The 25,491-nt window shown below is 37.2% G+C and overlaps 1 long non-coding RNA gene across 1 annotated transcript in view; it reads left to right on the forward strand.

Annotated features, from left to right (window-relative positions):
* LOC111098830 overlaps nucleotides 1-25,491 on the forward strand; it is a 114,150-nt gene that overhangs the window by 65,206 nt on the left and 23,453 nt on the right. Inside the window, exon 4 of the long non-coding RNA XR_005369708.1 lies at nucleotides 20,411-20,584. This is a non-coding gene — a long non-coding RNA (uncharacterized LOC111098830). The remainder of the gene's footprint in view (nucleotides 1-20,410; nucleotides 20,585-25,491) is intronic.

A 25,491-nucleotide genomic window follows, 5' to 3' on the forward strand; every position in this document is an offset into this window, starting at 1 on the left:
GGTGGCTTCCAACTCACTAAAATAGTGGAAGATAAGACTGGAGGAGATGTGTTAGATCCAAACTATCTCATCCTGGAAATGACCCACATTCTTTATGCCTATAGCTAATTGGTAAGAAAGTCACATGACCCCATTTTCATTTTTCCAGCAAAATAGTCTGTAGAAGGGAGCAATTCTAATAATTGAAGGACACTTTCCCTGTCCCTGTCCAAACGATGAGCCCTGGAGTCAGAATGTCAGTCTAAATCCTGCTGCCATTATGCATTTGCTGCATGACATTAGACTAGTTACTTAACCAGACTATGCCTCAGTTTTCTCTGTGAAACGGGAGAAACAATAGTAGATTTGTTATTGAGGGTTTATGAAATTTAAAGGAATGCATGTATATTATATATGTATGTATATTATATGTCACCAAAAATGCTACTGTTATTATTATTATTATTATTATTGTGAGCAGAATAAACCATCAGAAAAATCCTCACAATTCAGATGATAGCTGAGAGAGAAAAAATAACTATCAACAGAAAATTCAGAGTCTCTTTTCCTTACCACCATATGTCATGTTTCCCAGAATCAGATCACTTTGGAATTGTTATTAAACTGTTCCTAGACAGGAGCAGGTAACTACTACCACCAGTCACAAACATTTTCTTGCTAAAATAGATTTATTCCATGTGTTCTAGTGGCTTCAGAATTAGAGGTTGTCTAAAGCAGCCCCCAAATCCTAACTTTGGTTCCCTGTATTCTGGCATTGCCACAAGTCGCACAGTGCCAGAAAACTCGAATCACATTGTCTTTTATGTAAATGTGCCTCCTGGAATTGTGCAAAACAGCAGTGATGCCTCTAGGGTCTATTTCTGAACAAAGGTGGGTGGACCTCCATCCAGTTCTGAACATTTCTTAGCTTTCTTAAATTCACAATAGAAAACTGACTCTGACACTGGGTTACTTGTTTCTAAAGCATAATGAGAAAAAGAGAATATCACATCTCTTAAGGTGCTTTAAACCTAATTCCCAACTCCAGTCTTACAAGCAAAGCTTGATATACTCAGACCCCATTATTCTCCTTCTGGAGTTACCTTTCCGGCTCTTTCTCATATTCCTAGGTTAAACCTCTTGCTTCTGTCAGTGGTCACTATGAGAAATAACTATAAGGGATTAAGAATACTCTTTTTTCTCATGTGTCTATTGCTATTTGTATGCCTTTGGAGAAATGTCCCTGTCATCTGCCTATTTCTTGACTGATTATTTGTTTTTTTTGTGTGTTGAGTTTGATAAGTTCTTTATAGATGTTGGATACCAGCTCTTTATCTGATAGGCCATTCGCAAGTATCTTCTTCCATTCTGTAGGTTGACTGTAGTTTTGTTTACTGTTTCCTTTCTGTGCAGAAGCTTTTTATCTTGATGAAGTCCCAATAGTTCATCTTTGGTTTTGTTTCTCTTGCCTTTGGAGACGTGTCTAGCAAGAAGTTGCTGCAGCTGAGGTTGAAGAGGATGCTGCTGTGTTCTCCTTCAGGATTTTGATGGATTCTTGTCTCACATTTAGGTCTTTCATCCATTTTGAGTTTATCTTTGTGTGTGGTGTTAAGAGAATGGTCCAGTTTCATTCTTCTACATGTGGCTGTCCAATTTTCCCAACACTATTTATTGAAGATTCTGTCCTTTTTCTAGGAGATATTCTTTCCTGCTTTGTTGAAGATGAGTTGACCATAGAGTTGAGGGCCCATTTCTAGGTTCTCCATTCTGTTCCACTGATCTGTGTGTCTGTTTTTGTGCCAGTACTATACTGTCAGAGCTTTGTAATATAGCCTAAAGTCAGACATTGTGATGCCACCAGCTTTGGTTTTCTTTTTCAACATTCCTTTGGCTATTTGGGGACTTTTCTGGTTCCATACAAATTTTAGGAATATTTGTTCTAGCTCTGTGAAAAATTTCAATAATATTTGATAGAGATTGCATTGAATGTGTAGATGGCTCTGGGTAGCATAGACATTTAACAATATTTGTTCTTCCAATCCATGAGCATGGAATGCTTTTCCATTTCTTTCTGTCTTCTTCAATTTCCTCAAAAAATGCTCCACATCACTTGGCATTAGGGAAATACAAGTCAAAACCACAGTGAGATACCTTACACCAGTCAAAATGGTAAAACTAACAAGATAGGGAACTGCAAATGTTGGCGAGGGTATGGAGAGAGGGGAACTCCTCTTACACTGTTGGTGGAAATGTAAGGCTGTACAGCCACTCTGGAAAACAGTATGGAGGTTCTTGGAGAAGTTAAAAATAGAGCTACCCTATGACCCAGCATTTGCACTACTAAATATTTACCCCAAAGATAAAAATATAGTGATCCGAAGGGGCACCTGCACCCCAATGTTAATAGCAGCAATGTCCACAGTAGCCAAACTGTGGAAAACACTGAGATGTCCATCAACAGATAGATGGATAAAGAAGATGTGGTGTGTATGTATATGTATATATATATAATGAAATATTACTTAGCCATCAGAAAGGACAAATATTTATATTTACGTGGATGTGTATGCAACTGGAGGGTATTATGCTCAGTGAAATAAGTCAATCTGAGAAAGACAATTATCATATGGCTTCACTCGTATGTGGAATATAAGAAACAGCATAGAGGATTATAGGGGAAGGGAGGGAAAACTGAATGGGAAGTCATCAAAGAGGGAGAAAAACCAAGAGATTCTTAACTATAGCAAACAAACAGAGAGTTGCTGGAGGGGCAGTGAGTGGGGGGTTGGAGTAATTGGGCATTAAGGAGGGCCCGTGACATGATGAGCACTGGTTGTTATGCACAACTCATAATTATTGAACACTATATCTGAAACTAATGATGTACTATGTGTCCACTAATTGAATTCATTTTTTTTTTTTCTTAAAGAGTACTCTTGCCTTGATGAGTACTGGGTGATGTATAGAATTTTTGAATCACTGCATTGTACACCTGAGACTAATATAATGCTGTATGTTAACTAACTGGAATTTAAAAAAGAAAAAAAAAAAAAGAAATGCCTGAGAAACTGTCACAGTAAGAGGAGCTTAAGGAGACCTGATGATTAAATGTAATATGGTATCCTGGATAGGATACTAAGAGAAAAAGGATATTGAGTAAAAACTAAGGACATCTTGATAAAGTATAGAGTGTAGTTATGATAACGTATCAGTATTTGTTCACTAATTGCAACAAATACAGCTTACAAATATAGGATGTTAAAAATAGGAGAAACTGAATTTGGGTTATAGGGAACCATCTGTGCTATCTTTGCAAATTTTCTATAAATTACAAGCTATTAGAATAGCTTTATTATTTAGAAACAATAAAGTTTAATAATAAAAAAGAGACAAATTAATACAAAGAGAAATAACTATAGCAAATATGTTCTAGCATTTGCTGTAAACACAAAAGTATGTTCACAGTTTTTTAAAAAAGATTTATTTATTTATCTATTTGAGAGGGAGTGGCATAGAAGTAGAGAGAATCCCAAGGAGACCTGTGCTGACTGCACAGCCTGCCGGGGGCTTGGTCTCAGAACCCTGAAGTCCTGACCTGACCAGAAACCAACAGTCAGACATTTAACCTACCCGGTTCACATTTAACATGAAAATATTCTCTGTTACATTTCTTAGTATCCTCTACATGAAATTCTACACGAACACATTTTTTAGAAGTTACTTAAGAAAAGTTGCCCTGAGGAATTGACTCTTTTTCCATTCTTTCCCTGGCTCTTAGGAACTTCGGAACCAAGTATGAGACTTACTCACAACACCTATGTTAGTGCTTCTGAGAGGAATATTTGTATTATTTTTCCTTTTTAATTTTTACTTGTGTTCCTTATTTTATTGATTCCAAACTGGCTTGAATCCTTTGTAGAAAGATATAGGAAGTGAATAATTTTCTTTTTTTGTTCCTAGACTTTTTCATGAACATTTTTTCATGAGTATTTTAATAGCTCTCTTAGTAATTAGTTTGATAATACATTAGTTCTGATATCTCATAATAGCCTTATGTTTGTTTTTGATATCTTCTTATTTTATACTTAAAAATATGTCAGGAGAATGGCATGGCAAAACCTTGATTATACTGATCCTGTAGAACAGCATATATAAACACTTGTCAAAGCAAACATTGTGCTGGACCAAGTTACCTGGCAAGGAAGACTTTATTCAAGGCCAATTTGCAGGGGACACAAGAACTTAGAGTGAGTTCAACTTCACTAGAACAGAGTGGGAAAGTGTTTCTAAGCCTCTCGTGGGGAGGTGGGGTCCTAGGCCACCTGGGTTTGTTAACCAGTTTTACCAAAGGAAAAGTATTCTTCATGACAGAAGGTAATTTTACAACTTGAAGCAAGGTTGACCACCAAAGTTAGCCTCAGACACTAGGAGCTAAGGGCACAGGCTTCCTGGGTGTTTACATATCAAAAAGATGCCCCCCCCCCCCAAAAAAAAAGATGCTTCCCTAGTTAGTCCTTGAGAAAGACATTCTTGAATGGTAAGACTGGCAAGAAGCTTTTTAAAATTTACATCTTAAAGGGGGCAAAGAAAGAATTTACAAATTTTATAAAGTAAATGCTCTAAAAAAAAAAAGGGAGGTCAGGGCCTTTAGTCTGGAAAAACGTCTAAAATTTAGTCAAGCTGAGGGAAACATTAAAGGACTCTTAACTAAGACTGGAAACAGTCAAGGGAGTTCTGAATTCACTTGTTTTCTTTTCAACAAAAACAGAGGTTTAAATCCTCGTTCCTCTGGATATGAAGCTGCCAAATACTTGGCAGTTGGGATCACCTGCTTTTATCACATTTCAAAATCACTCAATGATGCTACCACAATAAATGATATTTAATAGGAATTCTGTAACGATGTAGCATTGCCTATATTTTGATGGAAGAGGAGGTGCTCAGTAAGTATACTAAAAAAGATTTCAGTGTTTTACAATCCAACATGAGTAGTTCCTCATATAATAACAAACTGTCAAAAATAAATGTCTCACTCTTGCTGAAAGCAAATGAAAGGAGACAGCGAGAAACAGTGGTTGCAGGAATGAAACATTTACTATTGCACCGAGTGATCACTTCAGGAAGAAATATAGGCTAATAGTGATTTCTGTGGTATTTGGGTGGTTTTGCCTTGTGGGGGAAACCAATATGAAGATGGCAAGCCTTTGGGAACTAAAACGACACCAAACTTGATGTCTGTTATCATTGTTTGTTGATTTCTGGAGGGAAAAATGTCAGTTAAGAGTTATTTAAACAAAGACCAGATGTGAATATTTTGGAAGGCAAAAGTAATTTTGTCATGATTCATCATTGCTCAGTTTTTACTTTGAAGAAATCTCAGAATATGAGAAGACAAGAACACAATAGTTTCAGAAAAAAAAAAACTGTTGGTCCACAGAGGGACTAACAGTGTCTAACGTAGAGAATAGGTTTCGGAGGCTGAATTAAAATGTGGTATGATTATTAAGGCCAGTTTTCTTCCTAAATAAATGATTCAGTCTAGCAAAACTATATTTAGACTCAGGTCAGAACTATTTTTTTTTCACTTAGTTGCTTCAAATATCCATAAGACACATCGCTTGAAAAACTAGTGAAACAGATTTGCCCCAGATGCAACCCTAAATTCCTTCATCAAAACTCAGGAGTCAGATGTCACATGACATTGAGTTATACTCCTGCCTACAAAGGAGGCTGGTGATAGGAAGCAGAAAGAACATCTTGTGTCATTTTTCCTCTGGTGGGAAATATCCTTTTTTAGATTTTCCTATCTCATTTCTCCCCCTTTTGAATGTAGGATTCCACTCAGATATATGAGCAATAAAGAAATTAAACAATAATAGATTAGTTAGCAGCATCTAATCCTCCGCTCTATGGAACAGAGCCTCTGCTCAAACTCCTGGCTGCTTCATGCTGTGTAAATGACAAGACCCTTCAAATCATCACCAAGCTTTTGAAAAAGGCCAAATTTCCTCTGATGATTAATCATTTGGGCCTTAGCAAGCACCAAGAAGGTCACTGAGGTGACATTTGTTCTCTGAGAACTCCTCGAAGTTGGCTCTTGTGTCGTATTAACTGAATAGTTTCTCCATTTTTATTTGTCCTGGTTTCCACTTGCCCCTTACATGCTGAGGCTGTGTGGACTCACAATGTCCTTCTCATTTCTGCCCTCCTCCACCCTTTTCTCCTCTTTCGTTTTGGTTTCCACCTGATGGGTTTTCTGTGTCCTGTGGCAGGTCAGCGACTAGAGCACCTGCTCCAGGTTTACTCAGAAATAGCTTCCAAATCTAGGATTGTGAGTTCTTCCCAATTTCAAAATTCAACAGGGCATTCATTATAGGATAACTGCAGAACTATCTTTTGGCTGGAGGCCTTGATCAGACAATTTATGTCCCTGGGACTAACACCTTCCTCCCAGCCATTATTTTCTAGCAGGCCTTCCTTAAGTCACACCTCATGCCCACCTTGGTACTTCTGAGGTTAACACAAACCTCCCACACTCATCCATCCTACATTTCCATAATGGCAAATTCTGTAATTAACTTCTTAGTTGTAGATTCAGCACCATCTAAATGAAAAAGCCATCATTTCATTGCTAAAATAAGACAGGGAGGGGTAGAGTCTATAAAATAAACAAATGGCCAATAGTAATTGGAGAAACACTTGTTTTTTTCTTTCTTTAATTATTTGTATAGTATAACTGTAATGAAACCAGGGAAGGGTAGCAAAAGACTAGATGTGTGCATCATAAATTCTTTGTCTTAAATCCACTGCCTAGGAAGCAATCTTTAGTACAGAATTCTTTGTAAAAAGCCCTTTTCACTTATTTTTGTTCAGGATGATGACTGAGTTCAAGGAAGCTGAAATAACATATGACATTGCATGTGACACCTTATAATCACATTAGCATATGTGTTGTACTTTTTTGTTTTTGTTTTTATCTTTTCAGGAAAAGGGAAGTAGCTATGAAATTCTGATCAAATATGAAAACATTTTCTGAGATTTCTGTGATCCTCAGCATCAGATACCAATTTTCTATTCTATTTTCGGGGGACTTCATAAGGTGGCCAGCTGAGCATAACTGACCTACCTAGCTATAAGCAAAGCATGACACAACTCCTCTCCAGGATGAGCATATTTGCTCTGTTACGTTGCCACATGAAAGGAAGCCCCGTGGCAGTCCTAGTCCTTGCCTGGTAGGTTTAAATGGCCTTAGGTCAGACACAAAGGCAAAGAGATTTGACCTGGCAGTGCGAAGGCATCAAATAAAGGAGTATCATGCAGAACAGAGATAGAGAAAGAAGTGAGGATGTCTTTCCTCTAAAGTGCCAAAACTTGGGCTAAAACTCTATGTCCTGTAAGTGTGTGGATTTGGCTCATTGAAGCTGAAATTTAGTTAGCTCTAGGACAGAGTTTGACACTGATTGTGTAAAACATCACAGGGTCTTGATTTAGTGGGTAAAAGATGCAGAAGAAACGATGACTAGAGACAATCTAAGCATTTGGCAAGTGGAAATGTTCCACATTCCAAGATCGACGCATAGGATCTTCGGTCCCTCCCATGTCTCTCAGACTGCTCTTCACCAGATCACCCGTGAGTAATCTTGCTAAACCAGCAGACACTTCCCTACCCTTTCCTGTGACTGCCCAGTGCATTCCACAGTTTCTTACTCTCACTCTCAGTTTTATCCTGTTTCTGGCTACTCTTCCATCTTTATCCAATTTCCAAATATTAGAGTATCCTTGAGTAGGACTCTGGCCCCCTTGCTTTTGTAGTCAGTATTCTCTCCCTAGGTGACCAACTTTTCTTGTATCCTTAATTATTGCTAATATTTGGGAGACCCACTAATTTAGGCATCTAGCCTAGACCTTTTTCCTAAACACCAGATTTACATATGTATATTATGGCCTGTATGGCATCTTTTTGTGATGTCTCTTAAAGTATCTCAGACTTAACACATCCAAACAGATCTCAAATTTTCTTGCATTTACTCGCATTTTCCTATCAATCCCCATGTGATTCTTGAGCATCTTCTGTGTGCTAGCTGGAATATAAAAGGCACATTTCTCTGAACAGATTATTTTATGGTTGAGAAGGATTTTGTTCAGTAAATTAATGGGGAAAACTAAAAATTAGATATTAAGCGTTAGGTTATGGTGTAAAGACTCAGAGAAAGATGAGGCTGAAGTCTTGGGGAACTTGGGGGGTGCATGTGTGCAGTATACTGGAGGGGCCCGTGAAATTGTGTCAATAATTTTGGGTATATATACACATTCTGTAGGCGCCCATAATTTTCTTATGAGAAAACAAGACCCATAATTTTCTCATTCAAACTCTCAAAATGGGGGCACCAGGTGGCTTAGTGGTTGAGCATCTGCCTCCAGCTCAGGGCATCCTGGGATTGAGTCCTGCATCAGGCTCCCTGCAGGAAACCTGCTTCTCCCTCGACATATGTCTCTGCCTCTCTCTCTGTGTCTTTCATGAATAAACAAATAAAATCTTTAAAAACAAAACAGAAAACAAAAACCCAAACTCTCAAAATAATCTATGTAAAAAATGTTAAGGACCAAGTATTGTTTTACAGCCACATTTTTTTAATGAAAATTTTTAAATAAGTTGCTGGAAAGGAGAAATGTTAATTTGACAATAAAAAGGTATATTTTCTGATTTCATCTCAAGCATTATCTGATATTTCAGGAATCAATTACATAGTTATAAATAAGAGTATTAAGCATAATTTATTAAAAAATTTTGAAGATTAAATGAGGTGTTCATTAACTATGAATTCCATTTTTAACCACCCAAATTTGCCTTCTCTATACCAATTATCCTCTAATATTTTTACGTGTGTTTTTGTCGTTTTGGTCAAGGCCACTTTGTACATAGTCAAACCATGCTTGTTTAAATCTGGATAAGAGTTTGACTGATTGAAAAACTAGATAACTAATTGCATTTTCATGGTTTAATGAATTATCATTTGCTTCAGTCCCTCATGAAGTCAGTTTTGGTGGTCTGGCTGGTTTAACTGGTTATTTAGCCTGTTTCTGAGTAGGAAGCAGAGAAGATAAATTGATATTAAGGGTCACTGCAAGTGGTAGGCAGAAATATTTAGTTTCACTGCTCAGAGCTCTTTATTGATCCTTCTTTCTCTACCCTGACATTATTCAACAGTTGAATCATTTTAAAATGGAAAGCAAAGGCATCTTGAAGAGAAGAAATGCCACCTTTGAAAGCTTGTGGAGCACATATGTAGACATTGGAAAGTCATTCTATCCACATTGGTTTAGATTATGAAGCACTGTTTAGAATTTTAAAAGCCTTGGAAAGTTTAATTACTTCTCTGGAACTTCTATCTCACTGGTCAATTCTCTAATCAGTGCCCAGCTAACCCAGCTAACTGTATTGTGGATTCCCCAAAATATTGGTCTGCGGGAAATTGTGGCAGTAAGGAAATTTAGGTTGTGTTTTTTAACACAGCTGGTCTTATTTTTCTTCAAATGTGGGGAGTTGAGCTAGCCATGAATGTGGGAAGGAAGTGATTTCCCAAATATAGCAAAAATCAGAAGTCAACTGAGTGTTGCCTAAAAATATGGGACACGGTCTGCTAAAAATTAGACAGAAAGATGTGCTAACCTTGTAAGATATATCTCATATCCCACACTCATAATTATGCCATCATTTTAGAATTCCAGATTTCTAGGAAATTATGGGTCAGTTTAGATAAGGCACTTGCAAACTTTGTTTCCCTGATGTTTTAAGTGGTCTTGCTGATGCACAGATTAGACTAAAGGTAATTGATTGTGGAAAGGTGGAGTCTGAGAGAAAAAATTATTTAATTTCCTTGGCAGAGTCTATTTCAACAACATGTGGCCCACTTTCCTCTGCTGACAAACACAGTCACAAGTTCTAGGATGACTCTACCATTCTGCACAGGTGAAACAATTACTATGTCATTGTGAAGGTATTGATCTTGAAGATCACGATGAATATGACAAATATTGGAGAGAGATAAAATAATGAAAAACAAAAAACAAGAAGTATCTAGCAATGTAGAGATTTTTGTTTATTGTATTGAAGAGGGTGGTTTCTTCTAAGTGGAGGAGGTATAAGTTATGCACAGATATGTAAATAAATATATAGAGATGATATATGTATATGAAGCATGTTTGTACAACAAAATATCTCACTATAAACAGAAACAAATTAGACAGTTCTGCAAATCCAACCTAGAGACTGGGCTATCCATTCTTTGAGGATTTGTATTAAACTTTTTACATGAGAACTAATCTAAACTTTTATGTCATTTAGATTGATGAGAAGAAAAAAAAAAGGAAAGAAAGAAAATTTAAAAAAGAAAAGAAAAACAATGCCCTTTCTCCTCTGGAAACTACTGAGCTGCCTAATATCACAGGAGTAGACAGATGGTTTTATGTAATTCTGTATCTCATGTCACTAATAAGAACCACTTAGCAATGGGGGACCATGAATATTAGTTTGGCAGTAAGATAGAAAATATATTTGAATTACCAGCATTTAATATAGGATAATGGATAAATGTCAAATCAAGTCTTGGGGATATCAAATAAAAAAAATAGCAACCCAGAAGCTAACATTAATAGACAACTGGGTGAAATTGCTGTGCAGTCATTTTTAAAAATGGCAGAAGCACCCATGCTACTTATCATTAGAAATCAGATTTGTCACTCTTAATTGTGAAGATGGACTTAATGCGTATTCACAAGTTTTTGAGCATATAAGTACAATTTCCCTAAAATCTTGGCACGTAGAATGAAATTGTCTTGCCTCTGATTATGAAGGGTAAGAACTGTGAACATGTGTGGTCACAATGAAAACTGATATAGCACAAAGGAACACAATGGGCTGTGAAGGTGAGGACATGATGGCAGTGAAAGGCTTTCTGTTTCATTTCTGTAAGTGATTCATTCAGGGCCTTATCTCATGATTAATGTTGACAAATAGCTATATTCCAGAAGGGGAAAAAGTCAATTTATGGATTTATTAAATCTATTTTTTAAAAGATTGATTTATATATTTTAGACTGAGATAGCGTGCTTGCGATTGGGGGAGGGAGAGAGGGAGAGAGTCCTCAAGCAGGCACCTGCTGAATGCAGAGCCTGGGCAAGATGGTGTGATCTCCCTACCTATGAGACCATGACTTGAGCTGACATCAAGAATCTGACACTTGGGCAGCCCGGGTGGCTCAGTGGTTTAGTGCCACCTTCAGCCCAGGGCATGATCCTAGAGACCCGGGATCGAGTCCCACGTCGGGCTCCCTGCATGGAGCCTGCTTCTCCCTCTACCTGTGTCTCTGCTTCTCTCTCTCTCTCTCTGTGTCTTCCATAAATAGATTAATTAATTAAAAAAAAAAAAAAGAATCTGACAACCGACTGAGCCACACAGGCACCCCTAAATCTAGATATTTTTAATAATGTTTTCTCATGAATTATCTCTTATCTTTAGCAATTATAAATATTATAATTTATGTTATGTTATATTTTATGGTGTTTTTAGTAAACCCTATATTTTTAATCAAAGAATCAATATGACTTTATTTGGATAATATATAGACCCTTGGGGGTAAATTTGGGAAGAGATTAAGAAAATAAGAGAATAGAATTGGGACAAAAAAAAAAAATTGAAAGGGGAGGAAAAAAGAAAAGCCTGAGCATACTGAGTGCTGTTGCTAGCATATGGATTATTTAGGACCGTGTCTTTGAGTTCATGCTCTGCTATGTACTAGTTGTTACTTCTGTTTCCTGAACCTTTTTTTACTCCTATAAAATGAATGTTATTACTTAATCCATGGAATTTTTAACATTGAATGACATACATAATATATGTAAAGCATCTTGAAGCACATAAAAATGTGCAATAACTGGCAGATCTACCTATATTGCCTTCATAAATGCAGACTGTCTTGTTCCTCCTAAGTGAATTTTACGGCTCTGTGGTTTAGCTGGGTCATATAGTTTTTCTGATCCATTGGAAAATGCCATCTGGAAGGATCCAGGGACAGGGTGGTACAGATGAAGTTGACCACAGCATACTTTTCCCTCAGTGCAAAAACCTATGTCATCAAAAGTCATTAAATATGAAAATATAGAAAGAATTGGTAGATGTAGGCTGTTTCTAAAATCATTACTAATGCAGAGCTTTAATTTTGCGAATTAATTTTTTTGCTCACTTTGTATTATTATTTTAGTTGTAAGTAGGCGAAACACAGAGATAGTTTACTAGTGCTTTTGATGACTTGGATGATGTCTATAAAGCTAATATGCTTGTCTGGGCCATTTTCCTGCCTATTACACCAAAGGCTAAGTGTTTTTACTATTTATAGGTTTATACTTCTTATTTTAAAAGCTTAATTTCCCAACTTGTTGAGGACACCTAATTTCTTTTCTATTGTAGAGTCAAAGTGACCTCTCATTTTAATACAACTAGAGGTTTACTTTACAGTTAATAAAAACCACAATTTCCCTCTTCAAATTGACCAGTATTTAACCATCTTCCATAGTTTATTTTAGCACTCTGTAGCTTACATATCTTATGTAACAAGACTTTAAGTATAGTTACAGGTAGAAAATTAAATACAATTGTGGTGTGGAATTAAAGGTATTTAGGCTCAAATATATGTATTTTTAGTTGTACGATATTATTAGTTTTTTGTTCTCCTTTTATCTTTTAAGTTTATTTTTAACTGTGGTAAAAAGCACATCCCATATCACCAGAAGGGAGGTGGGTGGGGGGTGTGGGTAACGGGCATCTAGGAGGGCACTCACTGTGATGAGCAACCCTGTGATATAGGGAATTGTTGAATCATTATATTGCACATCTGAAACTTATTACACTGTCTGTTAACTAACTGGAATTAAAATAAAAACTTAAGCAAAAGATCCCCACATCTCTAGTTGGACTTCAATTGCTTTTTTTTTTTTTTTTTTTTTTTTTTTACATAAGGATACTTACTAAAGGAGATCAGCTCCTAAATTGCCCAGCTATGTCTGTGCAGAGAAGAATACAGGCTGCTTTTACTAACAAAAGTGGAGAATTGAAGCATATACCAGTGGACCTGTATTGCCTTTTTTTTTTTTTTTTTTTTTTTGCATGAAAGCATTCTGTGATATTACAGAAACAGGATGTTTCTGTATGATATGATATGATATTGGAAACATTTGTAAACCAAGGCACAGTTAACTCATACTCAGTTGCAAGTGATATCACATCTCATCAATGCTTTCAATAACTTTGAACATTCATAGAGTTGGATTATATGCAAAGTTGTTGTTGTTTTTTTTTTTGGATAGCTCTCATGATATCATTGAAATTTGATAAAAATGACAAGAAAATCCAGGCAGGATTGCAGTTCATTTGAAAATATAAAGGATATCAGATTGGGCAGTAGCTCATGTAGCCTGAAGAAAGTCTACTGGTAATTGCAAATGGATCAGAGGCCCTTTCCTCACTGAGTAAATGGGGCAGAAACACCACCCAGGGAAGCCCCGGTTGACAGTGATGGAAATGCTTACAAGGTGGCAAGGATAAAACAACTGAAGCAAACGTAATCACAGAGATCAAGAAGACAATGTGCCAGGGGCTGGAAAACTTTGCTGCAAGAAGTAGCAGGATGGCCTGAATATAAACAAATGTCTCTATCCGATATTCTGTTTAGATTCTATCTTCATTGGCATGTGAAGAGCAATTGGTTGATGATGAGGCAATCACTCATGTGGTGGTAGAAGGAAAAGAACAAAGTGAAAGTGAAAATCCTTTTAGCAGGACCTGGTATGGAGAAGCTAATCATGAGCCTATAGGATATATTTGGATGATTTGAACTGGAATTCATTACAGGTGAAGAGGATTGATGTGAGACGCATTCCACTGGAGATTGGTGATGGGGAAAAGGAAAAGGTAGTAAGAACTAGTGGGTTGCGGAATGGAGGCTAGATTTCGGTTTGTTTATATGTGGGGAGTTCATGGATATGATGGTGGATTGAAAGGAAGGATCTAGTGGAGAGGATGAGTGTTAAGAATACAAACCAGAAGGCAGATTTTGGAGAAAGTTTGGAGTGCAATTGAGATTTCACCTTTCCTGAGCATATTTTGATAAATGATAGGCCACCATCTGTCTGAATAGGAGAAGGGAATATATGAGACGGCGACAGTGGTAATGGGGAGTGTCAGTAGAGAAGATGAATTTTAACTCAGCGTTTTCCTTATAGTTTGCCATCTTAAAGGACTTAAGAAGTGAGGACTGAAGGTATCTGGAGCTCCAGAATTGAATCTTATGTTGCATTAAAGACAGACTCCTCTTGTTACTAGTATCTATTGAGTGTTTTTCTGTATATCAGGCACTCTGCATATTCCCACCTCAATTTCACAGCAATCCTTGATAGGAGGTACAAACCAAGGCTCAGGAAGGGTACGTTGATGGCAATTATGCTCCCAGTGAGTGTCAGCTGGGATGCAGTCCAGGTATGCCTGCCTACAAATTCCCACTTCTAAATATACTCCACAGAATTTAAGCAAACACTTTTTCTGACTTAGTTCGATTTGTGTGTATTTGTGTGTGTGTGAGTATGAAAAAGGGGTTCTTTGATTTATCACGTGCGAGATTTCTTCTCAGCTTAATTAAAAGCTCCTTGTATATAGGGACCCTGCCCTCATTTGTATTAAGTGGAACATTTTTATTGCTAAACTACAAGCTCTTTCTAAATTTTTGCTCTTTACGAAAGGTCTTTCTAGGCATTTATTTTCAGTAAATATTAATCAAGGTGGCATTTTATATTCTAAGTGATAATGAAACAGTCCCTCCACCATGGATTTCAGAGCAAGCTGGAGATACCCTGCACCTGTATATTGACTGCCTTTTTCTATGCCTTTCATGTTGTCACTGGGTTTAGAGGGCATTTAATGACCTTCAATGGCATTTCTTATATTAGATTCTGAGTTTGGACAGAATCACAGAGGTATCTTATTTCCAACACCTGTATGTCATTATATAAGTTAAATGCTACCAAGAAAATAGAGTCCATTTTGCTTTACTTGAAAAGAACCTATTTAGAATTTGTCAAAAGCTCCATACATAAATAACCTGGAAAAGTTAGTCACAAAGGACTTTCAGATACTTAAAAAAATTACTCACCCCTCACACTACCCTACCTGTTTCATATCTGTATTGAAATGTGCTTAGGGATCTAATGCATCCCAGACCTGCATCAAAGTCAAAATCCCATTTCACAAGGGATATAAATCTCCGAATTTGAAATAGCTTTTGCAAATGTTTGGAGTTTTAATTTCATACTTGCCTAATTTTAATGTGGGTCAAGAAAATGGAATGACAAATGCAACTGGTAGTTGGAATAAAGGGATAGTGCCTACAAAAGAGCAAAAAAGAAAGAAGAAAAAAAAAGAAAGGAAGAAAAAATCCATTAATATGTATTTTGAACCCATTTGTATAGAAGAGAATTATTGTAATCAATAAAACTATATTATTTTGAGCTTAAGTGCTTTGTTATTAATTGAAACTCATGATTGTTACTAATTATACATCTTCAACTCATCTTTTATTTACCTGCCAATGATTTGCTTTATCAGAATTTTCTTCTCTGACTTTGGCAATCTCCTCCTGTCTTTCCCCTTCAAGGTTCTTTGTACTTTTGTCTCAGCAGTGGAATTGCTGGCAACGTTTGCCTTTGTGCTTCATCCTTTCAGTTCTTTAAATTACAGTCTCCTTCCTCTGTCCCACTGAAATCTCCTAAGGACTTTGAAGTTAATCTATAGTGATACTTGCCCTGCCTCCAATTACTAAGGAGTGATAGTTGATGATAATAAGTGTACTCTACAACTGAGTGAGCCTGTTGAAGTCGATGCCCTCTTATTTGCTGTTTATCCTCAATTTAATAAAGTTGATTGACTTATAAAATTTGCTTGGTAGGAAAAGTGTTTCCCAAGTAGATTAACTGCTCAATTATTTCACTGTGATTTGCCTATACAATTCTTGCTGAGGATTTCATGCTAATCTTGCTTTTTAGTGACAGATGGTTGATCAGAAATTATACAAGTTTATGCCTATAAGAGAGTACCAACACCCTTTAGAATATTGTTGCTATCAAATTTAGATTCATTAGAATAATAACTGCCAGGCAGTCCTTACAAGAGAAAAGCACAGGAAGTTTATTGATTCCATGATAACTCAGAGCTTCATGTTACTGCTCAGTCTTCTGCCAGAGGAGAGATGCTGTTGCTTGTGGGAGTTCTCCCTCTACTATGAGAGTTGGGAACATCTTCATTTCCACTTCTTCTTCCTTTTTTTTTTTTTTTTTTTTTTTTTTAGAATGAGATAAAGAGAGTGAGGTGAGGGGCAGAGGGAGAGAGAAAATCTCACGCAGAACACAGAACCTGTTTTGTGGCTTGATCTCATGACCCCAAGTTCATGTTCTGAACCAAAACCAACAGTTGGATGCTTAACTAACTGAGCTACCCAGGCACCCCTCTCACTTCCACTATTGAGGCTGGTTATGAAGATCAGACCTGGTGGAGGGTCCACCACGTCTGTCAGTGACAACTGACGGAATTGTCATTCTCCTTCTCATCCCAGGTCACTATTTTAAACCATGGTTTGGAAATTCAACTAAAGACAAGTTCTGCTGCTGATGGTTATTCTCACCATGCCTACATTAGCATTCTGTGTACACCAGGCTCTTAAGAATGTGGGCTAGATGTTGAAGAGTGATTTTTTAATCTCATGTTGGTGACCCCAAATAACTGGCTCTAATTTATGAATCTCTAACCCTATATCTCGAAAGAAATTTCTTATAATAAATCAGTCAACTAAGTTTGCAAATAATTTTGGGTTCTCCAGAGAATGTTTGAATGGTGTCAGATTCTCAGGGCTCTTTCAGCATTGGCATAAAAGCAATAAAGCTAGGGTGCACATTTCTCCTTTGTTGAGTGATGGTCTGTCTCTTCTTTTTTTATTATTTATTTGAGAGAGAGAGAGAGAGAGAGAGAGAGAGAAAGAGAGTGAGCATGGGCAGAGAAGGGGCAGAGGGAGAAACAGACTCCCTGCCAACCAGGGAGTGGTTGGCAGCTGTGGGACTCGATCCCATGACCTGAGCCCAAGGCAGATGTTCAACCAACTGAGCCACCCAGGTGACTGGACTATCTTTTCAAAGCCACTGGTAAGCATAATTGTTCAAAGTGGCTTCCTCTTTCCCATCATTTCTACCTCATTTCTAACATGGAGTTCTATTATAAGTAATTCGATCCCCCCCCCCTTTTTTTTTCTGTATTGACAGAATTTTGTTTTTGTTTGTGGCCTTTTGTCATTTTGTCGACCTCTTGTAGCTTCCTGTTTTTCCTCCTGAGTTACTGGACCTCTCCCTGTTTTCTTGTTGCTCTCATGAGAGATTTTCTCTATAAAGTATTTGATAATAGGCATAGTAGGGAGCCATATAAAACCACCATTTAGGGCAGCCCCAGTGGCCCCGAGGTTTAACGCCGCCTTCAGCCCGTATGATCCTGGAGACCTGGGATCGAGTCCCATATCAGGCCCCTGCATGGAGCCTGCTTCTCCCTCTGCCTCTCTTTCTCTCTCTCTCTCTCTCTCTGTAATGAATAAATAGATTTAAAAAAATCTTTAAAAAACCCACTATTTATTGTTGAGTGTAACTTTATTGTATTAGCTAATCAAAGTACTTACCCAGTGTAGTCTCTGTCATTTTTCCTCTTGGCCCAACCAGCAATCTTCCATTTTCAGGAAAGATTAACTTCAGAGGACATAAAAGCAATAGGCAAAGCTTGGTTGACACTTTACTTCTGGCTGAAAAGGTATAGTTATTCCTGCTAATGAATAATTGGAAATTAGTTCCCCAAATTTTTAATATATATAAAATAATAATGATTCAATGTCAGAACGGTATTCATTAATTTTGCCCCATTACCTCTCACTCCCACTACCTCTCACTCCCCTAGACACATACACATCCAGGAGCAGTTATGAGTTTTATTAGTCCAAATACCTGGTTATTTTTGTGACTTTTAAGATGTTGGTACATGGTTTGTGGCATAAAGAGCACAGTGGATTTAGTTTCAGAATTAAGTATGATACCTACATCTACTACTTATTAGCAGTGCAACTTTGGGAAAATCATTAAATGACTCTGAGCTTTAATTTCCTCATCTAAAATAGGGGTCGTGGGTGTTTTATCTGTGTTATAGGACTGTCCTTCTCTGAGATGAGACTTTTCTTGCTAGCATCTCATGAGTTACATCACTTATTCTGAGAGATTCAACCACTGAGGTGATACAAATTTCATTGTTCCCAAATTGCCATTGCTTAGGCACAATGAAGGTATGCTATCCTTAATGAGTTCAAAAGTAGGTTGATTTGTCTTGAAGCTGTAAGATAAATCCATAGTAGCCTGAGGATTTTACTCTATTACTAATTCTAGTCATAGACTTCATGAGATCTGCAAAAGTCCAGTTTTGTAAAATTCTCCAGCATCACTTTGAGGGTTGCAACTCATGTTTTTAAAACACCTCTCCTTCCTACCACCATTTATTCCATCCTGGGACCCCAAACCTTCAACAACAGCCTGTGCTCCAGGTTGATACCACCCTCTACTTCTCACCACAAATTACTCTTATTCAACCAGCATCATTAGGAATTAATATACTTGGCTTTTTGCAAAGTGTTGGGGAAAAAAGAATGAAAGACAGTCCCTGACATTAAGGGATTCACAGTATACTGGGTAAAATTGATGACAAGAAAATCATTAAAGTTAAATGTAGTAACTTCTGTGAAGAAAGCTAGAATTCTATTGGTGCAAGGAAGCAACTAATATAGGTTTGCCACATAGATGTCAACTAATATAGGTCTACTTCAGGACAGAATGTGTTGGGGAGGAATAGCTGATATCAGATGTGAGTCTTAAAAAATAAACATGTGACATTATTCAGCCATAAAGAAAAGAATGAAATCTTGCCATTTGCAACAATATGGATGGAGCTAGAGAGTATAATGCTAAGTGAAGTAAGCCAAATACCATATGACAAATACCATATGATTTCACTCATATGTGGAATATATAAAACAAAAGAAAACAAATGAACAAAGGAAAAGAGAGAGAAAGGAACTAAAAAACAGACTCAACTATAGAGAACAGATGGCTAGCAGAGGGGAAAGGAATGAGGAGATGGGAGAAATAGGTGAAGGGGATTAAAAGTACACTTATCTTGATGAGTAGTGAGTAATATATGGAACTGTTGAATCACTATATAAAATGAACGTGTGTTATACAGCACAAGGAGAGAATAAGGAGAGAAAAAGCACTCTGTATTTAGGGAAGAGCGTCCACAAGGCACGGGAGTAAGAGAGTATAGTGTGTTGGGAAGCAGACTTCCAATTATTCCATTCCACTCATGGAATAAACTGGAATGGGGGATTTGTGCAGAGGGATGACTAGAGGTATCTATTAGTCAAGGTTCTCCAGAGAAACAGAACTAATAGGATAGATGGGTGGATGGATAGATAGGTAGGTAGACAGATAAATAGATATAAGAGGAGATTTTTTTTAGGCATTGGCTCACATGGTTATGGAGATCTAATAGCACCATAATTTACTATCTGCAAGTTGAAGAACGAAGAAAGTCAATGGTGTAATTCAGTCTAAGTCCACAGCCCTGAGAACTGGTGGGCCCATGGTATAAGACCTGGTCTGAGTCCAAAAGCCTGAGAACCAGATTATGTCCAGGGGTAGGGAAAATGAAGTCTTAGCTTAAGCAGACAGATCAAATTCACCCTTCCACCACATTTTGTTCTCTTCAGGCCCTCAACAGGTTGGATAAAGCCCATCGACATCAGTGAATGCTATCCTTACTCAGTCTACTGATTTAAACACTAATCTCCTCTAGAGATACCCTCACAGACACACCTAGAATTAATCTTTTACCACCATTTGTAAATAACGCTTATTTACAAAATAATGTTTTATGGGATCCCTAAGACCAGTAGGTTTGACACATAAAATTAATGAACATAACAAGATGGTATGATAGAGGTAAACAAGGGCCAGAGCTAAAGGATGTGGTAGGCCATCCTGCAGGGGTTGACTTTTATCGTATGTGTTATAAAAGCCCATTTAACAATTTTATGTAGGGGAGTAATACAATCAGATTTATGTTTTATGGAGATCATTCTAACAACAGTGTGAAAGATGAGTTCAGTGGTAGAGGAAGTTTACCAAAGTCAGCAAGGCAGGTTGGATGTATTATATTAGACCAGATAACAAATTCTGACCAAAGCCATGTATGTTGCATTCTCAAAAAATATTTGTTAAATAAACAAATTAATTTAATCAATCTCTCTTATAGGTACACTGATCCAGTCAATGGAGGATGTCAAGTTTGGTCTTAATCCAGATTTTAATATAAAAATCCGCCACAAGGGAGAGAGCAAGTGAGTGTTGCAACACTCAATGGTTTTGTAAAGGGCAACACGAATCAGTACTCCACCAGAGTCCCCTCAAATGGATAGTACAGAGGAAGGTTGGTATTTGTATGTATGTGTGTGATTGTGTGTGTGTGTGTGTGTGTTTACATCAATGTGTGTACGTGTACTCACATTCACAGTGCAGAAGGGAATAGGAAATTCAGTCAGTGAGATAGAATGTGAGCCCAGGCAAACTTGATGTTAATTATAAAAGTTCATAAAGAAAGAAGGATTACATCAATAGAAGGTGACTCATAGTTAAAAGAGGTTTTTCATCCATAAGCCATTTATTGGTAACAAATACTGTGCTCACAAATGAAGCCAAGTAATGCACTAACAACATAATTACAATGATTTTAGCTGTGACAAAAGGTATGCATAAATTTCAACCTACGCATGTAGGAATCTACAAGACATGACATTGTCTCCAAAGAACTGTAGATGGAGTTGCATGGGTAGCCCTTAACCAGTACTTTTATTTATAAGGCATTTATAAGAAAATAGCTCATTCACATCCTCACTAAGTGCTGTAATTTATACTTTTATTTTTTTTTTGTACCTCATTCTCATTTGTATTTCCCCAGATTTTGGAATTTCTTTGGGCTTGGAGTGGAACTGCTGATAAATATGTTGTGAGGAGCCAAAAATTTTATAAAGAGAGGGCATAAGATTGAGAGATAAAAATGCAATTTATAAATGGAGACAAAAGGCAGAGTGGAAATTAAAATTCTTCCAAGTTGTAGTATATGATTTAAATAGAGTGCAATTTCCATGAACCAGAGGGAAAAATCAATATAACAAGAGTTTGAAATGTAAGGAAATGCTTAGCCAGCACATGCTCCCTCAGTTACCCTGACCCTCTTCATTCTGAGGTTGAGAAAGTGATGTGGAGTCATGAAAGAAAGCTGGTTTCTCCCAGGAAATGCTGGGAAGATAAAGAACTGCCTTACAGTTCAGGCTAATAGATTGCAGTATGTAAGAATTCAATATCCCCAGGCTTCATAAAGGAAGGGAAGTTTTCATATCGGCCTGTGGGACTTTTCAGTCAAATTTTAAATTTTGAACATGTGGAATTCAATATGCATGGATTCAATAAAAGCACATGTCACTGCATTTTGGATATAACGAAACAAAAAAGGAGTGATGTTTCCATGTGAAATCTTCCAATTTATATTTCATCAAAAGTACATTACATTTGGCTGTGGTGCTACATGCATTTATCTCTAAACATTGTATTGGAAGAAATTTGTTTTCTTTGCCCTTCTCAAGTATACGGTTCACTGTAAAGGTTTTAAAGAACTAAAAATTAGACTTGCAACAGTTTCATTGCTAAGGCAAGTATTCCCTTCTTAATCGCTCTAACATAAGTAACTATAATATCTTGAAACTTCTCATTATTGCATAAGTAATCTTGCTACTGGAAGAGGAACCTTGAATTCATCTGAAGTTACACAAGGACTATTTTAAGAACGCTTAGAGAGTTTGTTTCCTGGAGAGCCTGACAGTTTTCTTCAGAACTGCTGCTTTGTACAGAAAAGTAGTAATTGTTAAACCTTTCTACGTGAAGCATACAATTTCTCAAATGTGCCCTGCATAAGTATATTTTAGGAAAGGTTTCAATTTGGTTGCATAATTTCAGCCCTTGCTAGGCCCACAGTGATGATAACATTGAAAAATAACTTGGTATGCTGCTTGTTCTCCTGCTGCTAAAATTTTATCACAAACTGCTAGTTTGCTAGGGATTAGCTGCTAAAATGCTCTCCTGATTAATGTGCTAATTAATTAATGCAGCTGCTAAATTGTACTGCTGATTAAAATACACCACATAGAGAACACTGGAAAAACTAGTCAATCATTCCAGGTGCATTTTTACTGGAGGAAAACCTCAGATACTGAACAGAGTATTCAGATCTGTAGCCTGCTTATGGGAGCCGCTGAGAGATTTCTTCAGTCAGACCCCTCTTAATTTTTTTTTTAAGTTTTTATTTTATTCATGAGAGACACAGAGAAAGAGGCAGAGACATAGGAAGAGGGAGACCAGGTTTCCCGCAGGGATCCTGGTGTGGGACTCCATTCCAGGACCCCGGGATCACGACCTGAGCCAAAGGCAGACACTCAACCACTGAGCAACCCAGGGGTCCCCAGATCCGTCTTCTTTTACCTCAGTCCTTAAATTGACTTCATGGCCAGAACCTCAAAATAAGACATAGAGAACAATTAGGATGTACTTTTCTCTTTTTCTATATAGCAAATTAATTTTCCCTAGAAATAACTACTGTGGCTCAAATTTTACTAAGACTTCAAAGGAGTTTGCAGTGCACATAATATGTTTTGAGTCAAACTCTAATATCAAACTTAGCTTGGTTGGCTCTGTTGTGAAAGTCTGAGACAACAAACATTTCTTCTAGGTGATTCCAGTTGTGGTGTCCCTTCCGTAAGACCCTAAATCTCAGAGTAAATGTTCTGCCAAACAAAACAGGAATTAGTCAGCATCTCATATATACAAAACATTGTATATTTAGGTAAAAACATAAGACATTTTTACTTTCTTTGAGAACTTCATTGTATAATGTTGGGAATAAAGCATACATCTTAAAAGTATTTGCCATTACTAGACCACAAATGAACAGGTACTAAACCAGTGGAATAGATGTAAGAACTATAGGGATACAGAGGAAGGCTAAATAATTTGCATTTGCAGTGATTTCTTCTTCAAGGAAGTGGAAATGGATATAAACCTTGAAGGATGAAAGGATTTAAGTTGATGGATAGTTGTTTGGCACAGAGAAATCATATGAATATATATATAAAAATATGAGAGGGAATGGGCCTGAAAGTGAGCAGAAGCTCAGTCCAGATGGCAAAGCCAAGGCCAAATTGGCAAGACCCAAGGATTCTGAGAGTGAACCCCAATGCTGACCAGTAAACAGGCCTTGAGTGCCAGGCAAGAAAGGGTCAATGAGCCACTAATCTTTTGGAAAAGAACAACTTGTTTTGAGGTCTGTCTGCAATAAGAAGAGTATATTGAAAAAAAAAAAAAAAGAAGAGTATATTGGATGAGGAAGATTCTGGAGTGGAAAAGATAAATTAGTAAGGTTTTCCCTAATCCAGATATGTTGTTTGTAAGTTAAAAACAATAATCCAAGACATCAAGGTGGATAGAGAAGGTACCTCTGACAGTAGACCAAGAAGAGTCTCTGATAAAATGAAAACACAGGCCGTCATTATTGTCAACAGACTCTTAACAAATTATCCTTGCATTTGTATTCATATTTCTTACTTAATCTTGGGGTATTGTGAGTGCATTTAATTAGCTTTCTTCAGAAAATTCCTACAGAGGGATGGTCTCTTGAATCATGTTGTATACATTTAGACAGGTGACAATGCTTAAGTCTAGTTCCATTGTTAAGGGCTGAATTGTACTCTTCCCCCAAAAGATATTTTGAAATACTAAGTCCTGGCCTTATTTGGAAATCAGCTGTTTGCAGAGATACTCATGTAAAGATGAGGTCATTTCTTTGTACCCTAAGCCAATGTGACTGGTGTCCTTATTAGGAGAGGAGAAGGGACACAGAGATAGAAACACACAGGAAGAAAATGGATATGTAACAATAGAAGCAGAGATTGGAGTGAGCATTCACAAATCAAGAAATTCCAGGGATTGCTAGCAATCACTGGAAGTTAGAAGAGGCAAGAAGGATTCTTTTTCAGGTTTCAGAGGGAGCATGGCCCTATCAACACCTTCATTTCAGACTTTTAGACTCCAGAACTGTGAGACAATAAATTTCTAATATTTATGCCATCCAGTTTGTGTTACTTTGTTATTGTAGCCCTAGGAATCTAATAGATCTAGTAATAATTCTAATAATTAATTTTACTTACTATGCTCTTAGTATATGCCAAGGGTTACAATGAGCTCTTGCATGCATTACAGTAAAGTACAGTCCTCACAGTAACACTGTCTGGCAGATATTACTGTTACTCTTTTCATAGAAATAAGAGTAAGAGAAATTGAAAGCCTTGTCTAGAGTCACGGTCTATCCGATCTCAGTGCTAGTATAACCTCACCGCAGGAGGAAAGGAGTCTCATGGCTTCTCTCTGCAGACAAAGCAGGACAAGGTCAAAAGCTCTATAAGCAAGATGAGGAGCAATTTTTAACCCAGGAATCCTGGAATCCAAGGAGTGAGGAAATGAAGCTGTGTTTTAGCCTCCATCCTGTTTTTCTTATTGTCAGCCTCAAAAAAAATACCCACCATCTCTTCCTTGGAGAGCCTACGGTAGCTAAGATGATTGGCTTGGATATTAGAAAACTTCTATGCCAGTATTCCTTCTTAACAAGTGCGTAACAAAGGCTGAAGCTTTAAGATCACAAGCAAGTTCCACTTGGGTTGGAAATAGAACCAGATTCAACTGCACAGTCCAGTGGTGTGTGCTTGTTTTTCCTTTCTTACTAAATTCATGTTTTCTATAAATGAGTGGAGAAGTTGAGATATCTCAAAATGGGAATTTAATTTTTACACTAGTATTTATATCACCAGAACGCACTTAAGGTGATTTTAAAAAATTAATTCAATAATCATATATTGAATACTCAATGAAAGTCAAGAGGTTCCATGCTGGGTGGGAGCAGGGGACACCAGAAGGATTATGATGATCTTATTTTTTTCTATTCTTCTGAATATCATATTTTAGTGGTCTTTTACCCAGAATGGATCTTTTATCTTCCTTAACCACACTTGCCTATAGCTGGGTTTAATCCCCAAAGACAGGGAATAATGTCTTGAAATAGATACTTTTTGCTCCTGGCTAGGGATTCTGTACCAAATACGGCGCTGTTTTTGCTCCGTGTAGGTATGTTTTACGCCTTGTTCTCTAAAGGCATGTAGATGGTCAGTTGGAAAACAGAGCTCAGGCAAAGCAATTCTCAAAGTGACTCCCTTTAGGTTCACCTTTTGTGGTTTA

Source organism: Canis lupus, chromosome 14 (genome assembly GCF_011100685.1).
Source record: "Canis lupus familiaris isolate Mischka breed German Shepherd chromosome 14, alternate assembly UU_Cfam_GSD_1.0, whole genome shotgun sequence".
NCBI classification, from domain to species: domain Eukaryota; kingdom Metazoa; phylum Chordata; class Mammalia; order Carnivora; family Canidae; genus Canis; species Canis lupus.